We start from the raw sequence: 5,935 nt of genomic DNA, 5'->3' as shown, positions 1-5,935 counted from the left end.
AGAAGTTAACTGATTGGGACCCACCTCCTTTTCTCCTTCTCCCTCCCTCTCTTTCTTTCCCTACCTTTCTCTCTTTATTTCTAGTTTGTTTTGTAATAGTCCCATTGTATTTTTATATAAAGTTTTTATATACATCCCTAGATGTAATAGCTGGGGAGACCTGTCAATATTTGCAAGAGAAAAAGCAGGTTGATTCTGTTATGGAAGTATTATAATTATTATAAATTTAGGCTTAATTTTGGAGCACAGCATAACAAATTAGAGGCATAATTTTGGGCAACATTGTAACAAATTGCTTTAGTAAAAAGACACCACATTTACTCTTTCAAAATTCAACATTTTTCAATTCAACATCAAAGGAGAAGTGTCCTTATTGTTGCAAGAAGCTTTGTTTCTTTTTGCTAGGCACACCTAGATACCAAATCTCTGAGAATCCTCAGACTTATGTCTTCCTTAGACACCTGCTGGTAAAAACTAGTAAAGTCACTCTCTCTTACCCCAACCAGTCTAAGGGATCTCACACTATCACACACATTTTCGATTCTTCTAGATTCACTGTTATGCAAGAGACTATGGGTTATTACGTACCTAATTCACAGGTTCTTACCTTAACTGGCATATTGTGTTCCTTGAGCATAAAAAAGCACATCAACCTGTCCTGGGTGATGGGTTCCATCCAGCTTTCTGAGATCTCTGCAAAAATTATTTACTTAGTTATTGACAAAAGAAACATATTTTCAGGATCTCTCATTTACTATGCATAATGCAAGTTTGCACATATCAGCACTTCTAAGATTAAGTAAAGCTTCTTTGCCACTGGACATATTTTTAAAAAGTTTTATCACTAACTTTCACTACAGAGTTCACATTCAAAGTTAGAAAACACTTAAGTGACAGCTGCAGCATGTTCTTGGGCAGTTCCAGGCTTTGGCAAATCCAGCTACCAATCAAGTTCCCACCAGGCTTTCCCAGCAGGAACAGGACAAAACTCTATTGAGATAACCTGTGACATACCAACATCTATTATCCTCATTGTTCCATCTTTCATGACAGGATAACTCAGATTAATCTTGTTTTGCCACAGATCCGAACAGCCTTAACATTGCAGCATTATAACGCACCACATCATGGGGTGGAAACTCTTGAAAGAATAATTCTAGCCTGGCACCAGGCAGGTACAAAGACATGGTTTGGCAAGACTGAGCCACACAGCTGAAAGCGTAAGTCCAAAAATTATGCACATTACTGGAATTCAGAAAATACACCCCAAAGACCTGTAAATCCCTAATATTTCAGCACCTGACTCTCCACTAGTAAAATGCCGTAAAAGCCAATGTTTCTATGGCTAGGCATGTGCACAGGGAGAGCTAAGTCTTCATCAGGGATTCAGAAAATAAGCATTTCTTCTCAGAGTATGCTTAGTCTAAGACTGTAAAAGCATACCCCTGTCTGTAGAATATAATTCAGCTGTGGAACTCCTTGCGACAGGGAACATGGATATTGAATTTTATATGGGTTCAAAACCAGATGGCATAAATTCTTGGCAGACAAATCTCTAAGGGATTACTGCATACAGAGGTACCACATCCAGTTCAGGAAGGGCCTGAGTCACCAGTCAGTGTATTCAAACATGCAGAGACTATTCAGAGGATGTATCACCCTATGTTTGGTCTGTGCAAGTCCTTCCCTCAGCATTTGCTATTGACTGCTGTGAGAGACAGGATACTGACGGAAATGGACCATTGGTCTGATACACTATAGCTATTCATATGTTTTTATAAGCCAATTGACAAGAATTGAACTTCTTAGCGAGCTCTACAACATCCCTTAGTAGTCCATATCTCCACAGGGAGGCATTTAAAGCCGTTAAATGCAACAAATACAGCACTTATCCACAGGGCTGATGGGCAGCATGGATGGGGAATCTACTCTTTTCCCTAAGGACATTCATAGCTTCTATACATGAGGAAACAACTATAGTTAAAAATTAAGCAGATTCCATAAAGCCTCAGTGCATTGACTTGCATGAGGTTCAGCATCCACTGCAGAGGTAAAACTATATGCCACTGGCAGAGGAGAAATATGAGTCCATGTTGCCATGTACAGAGGACTGTCCAGAACAAAGGCCAGCTGTTTAATAGGAAATGTCCAGCAACATTGCTACTCTCACTTCCTGTAGGAAGAATACCTTTAAGAAAGGGATTCTAGACAACAAGCCTGTACTTCCAATATATACTTCCACTGGCTACCACAACACTAAAATTTAGCAATACAAAGCCTAAGTCTCTTCTCTGAATCTAGTTGAGCGTTGCCATATAACCCAGAGGAGTACTTTGTAGAGGACACAATATGTGCTTGCTTTCTTCCATATGAAAGCAAAGCTGCTAACTGAGGGAAGTCCCAAGCTTTCTGCTGTCATGGCCAATGCCAAAAATTGAACTGCATGGAGTGCCTCTGCCAACAAATTATAAGAAAAGTGGGCGTGATGAATATCTCCCCTCCCAACATAAACCCCCAGGGAAGAATATCCATGGCGGGAGGGAGCCCTGAGGCATTTGCAGCAGACAGAATATTTCCAGACAGATGAAAACACATTGTACTGCCAGAGTCACATAAACCATTTCTGATTTGGTCAGCATCATCTTATGCATGATTTAGTAATGACTTTGTATTCAGCTTTAGAGTAGAAGGACTGCACAGCTCAAGGCATCCTAATTCTTTTCCTTTTTGATTGACTGTAACTCGCTTTCTTGGGGGAAACCTGAGAAATTTTTTGTTTGGATGCATGCGGATATCTTTTCTGTCCAAATTATCTGATCCCGTAACTTTATATTCTTCCATTTTGTAAATTATCGGTCTAAACCATAAATATCCTTGTTAGGCATTTACAACATAAAAATGCTGTATACTATACTGTTTATAAGGAGACTTAGTCAAATTTAAAAGTAGATATTTCCATCCTCACTCATTGAATTCTGGTTATGTCACTTCCAGTTATTTAAGAATAACCAGATGATTCTTATATTGTGAGTACGAGCTGTATTTCTCTGCTCCTTTCTTCTGTTTATCTCAAAAAACAAGACTTTAGAAGTCAGATTCTTTAAAAGGTCATAAATAAATAAAGGTATCTTGTAATATGAATTAAAAAAAAGGACTGAAAAAAGATGTGGGAACCCAGAAACAGACAACTTTTCTATTATATCTTATAAAACTTCATAACCTGACAGAAGAGACGTTATCTTGCTCTGTGAGGAAATGCTGCAACTTAGGCTAGCATCACTGATATATTTTCCCAGGCCACCTTCTTTATCTCCTCAGCAACACTCAACCCTAAATGTTGAGGGTAGTGTTAGTTAGTGTTTAGTATAGGTAGTGTTAAACAATTTAAAATGTGTTCCTACATCATCACAGCCGTATCCCTTCTGCACCGCTGAATGAGTATGAGAGCTTGCCCTAAGGAGCCACGGCACTGGAGGGAACCAGGCTGGAGTTTCTTTTAAGACCCAGGCACCATCCGAGGCTTCCTTTCCCAGCTGGACTACAGAGGAAAGAGAGCCATCTGCTGCTCTACACGAGACATGCTGCAGCGTTTCTTTAGCTTGATTCTGTGAAATGTCGGGGTGGGATTTAGGGAAGGAAGTGCAAACCTTTGCTGTTCTCCTCCCTCGTGCTGTGGAGCCAGATGACAAAGGAAGCACGGTGCTGAGAAGTGCTGTCCACCACCTCCCCAGCCTAGCACAGAGCACAGCTGCATCCAGCATTGAAAGTAATAAAACAGAAATAAAAATAAAGTCAGAAAATACTTCAAATACTTCACATCAGGACTGCATCACAAGTGTGACACAGAACCGGGCAGAGCTAAGTGCAGGCAACAACCAGCATTGCCTAGTAGGCTGGCTAGAGGCAAACCAGGCCTGTTTACATACAGCTATACACAAAGTCAGCCTCTGGGGAATGAGGAAAGATTATTCTTATCTGCTGTGACAAGGTCAATGCTCCTCACACACTCGTAGATCTGTATTTACGGGCATCACCTTTTGACTCTGGGGCTGCAGCCTTGCAATCAAGCTGCTTTTGGTGCAGAGTGTCACTAAGCGAGGAAGATTCACTCACCAGTGAGGGTCTGCAAGATCCAAGAAGGAGGCAGCAGGACAGAGAAATCCATGTTCCTTGCTACCGCAAGGTTTGTTGGCATTATCCCACACTGACAGTCTAGGTAGATTTAAGATACAAGTTGCCTTGCTGAGAAGAAATAAGAGAGAGGTAAAAAAATGGGGAAGCCTAGGAAAAGCTTTGTCTACCACTCCAGTCCCTGAAGTCCCTCATCCTCCCTGTGTTATGATAAGAGGAGTCTAGGGAGAGCTTGGGGTTCAGCCTATGGATGGAAGTGATGGTACTCATGACCCTGTGCAGCACATCAGTCCTGGCACGTGCGCCCCCAGACTGCCTCCCTCATGGGCTTTGCACACAGGGGGTCTCCCTGATGGTATGTACAGAAAGGCCAAGAAGAGTCCAGCCTGTGTGAAATGCAAAGCTAAAGTCTTCCAAGTATGACAAACCAAATCTCCACTTCTCATAAAATGTTGTGAAATATGTTTGATGTGTGCTGTGTCAGAATAAAGCAATTGGTTTTCCTTCTGTAATTTTGGCTGTAAGAGCGACTTCCAGGTAAGTCTGACTCACAGAAGACACTCTTATGCTAAATTTCAGAACCAGAACAGAAGTTCTGTTTTGCTTCACATGTTTGCTTAGATATAATACCGTGTGACCTGTCCACAGCAGCAGTCATTCTGTTGATGCTTGCAAACTCAGTATATCTACCTTGGGTGAAATGATACAGCTGAATACTCTGCCAGGAATCTTTTACATTCTTCCATTTTCCAGTATGCAGAATTTCCCAGGCAGTTATTTACACATCGGTATGATGGCACGGGCATTTAGCAAAGCCAAGGGTTTCAGCAGATGGCCGGCGGGATCGTCAAAATGACTCAGCACTCAACCCTGGCAAGGGCACAGACGAGCAGAGGTAAAAGCCTGTAAAACTTGAAGGCATCTACCCTGTTGTTAGTTTTGACTGAGGTTGAAGCCCACTGATTCCGGGAGGAAAATCTCTATTACATATGCTGTGGTGCTTATTCATTTATACCGGTGCATTTCAAGGCCTCGCTCCAGGAATTGGGTGCTGCACGTGGAATAAAAAGGTCCTGTGCTGCAGGTAACGCCAATTTATTGTTATAACGCAGCTCAAGCGGCCGGGCACTTTAGCGGTTACAGAGAAGCCCAACACCTGCTGGGACGGTTGCCACAGGAAGGGAAGGCGTGATTCGCCTGGTGAGATTTGTCCTAAATACGAGGAACTTTTCCCAAAACAGCTGCCACAGGCCACCCGCAGCCCAGCTTTCTGTCAGTCAGCCAGTCAGCCAGTCAGCCAGTCAGTCAGTCAGCCAGTCCAGTCAGTCAGTCCAGTCAGTCAGTCCAGCTAGTCAGTCAGTCCAGTCAGTCAGTCGGTCGGTCCAGTCAGTCAGTCCAGTCAGTCCAGCTAGTCAGTCAGCCAGTCAGTCCAGTCAGTCAGTCCAGTCAGTCAGTCCAGCTAGTCAGTCAGCCAGTCAGTCCAGTCAGTCAGTCGGTCGGTCCAGCCAGTCAGTCCAGTCAGTCAGTCAGTCCAGCCAGTCAGCCAGCCAGTCAATCAGTCCAGCCAGTCAGTCGGTCAGTCAGTCAGTCGGTCGGTCAGTCAGTTCTGTCAGTCAGTCAGTCAGTCAGTCAGCCAGCCAGCCAGCCCGCCCCGAGGAGGGGAGCGGCCGCCTTCGCGCTGCAGACGGGCGGGCCGCCGCCGCCGCTGCCCTCACCAAAGATGGCCGCCGAGGGCCGGCCGGCAGCGGCGCCGCGCTGCGGCTGAGGCCGTTTCCGCCCGCCAGCGCCCGTCACATGACGGCCG

This window comes from Buteo buteo, chromosome 15, assembly GCF_964188355.1.
Source record: "Buteo buteo chromosome 15, bButBut1.hap1.1, whole genome shotgun sequence".
NCBI classification, from domain to species: domain Eukaryota; kingdom Metazoa; phylum Chordata; class Aves; order Accipitriformes; family Accipitridae; genus Buteo; species Buteo buteo.
This window is presented reverse-complemented; position numbering follows the sequence as displayed.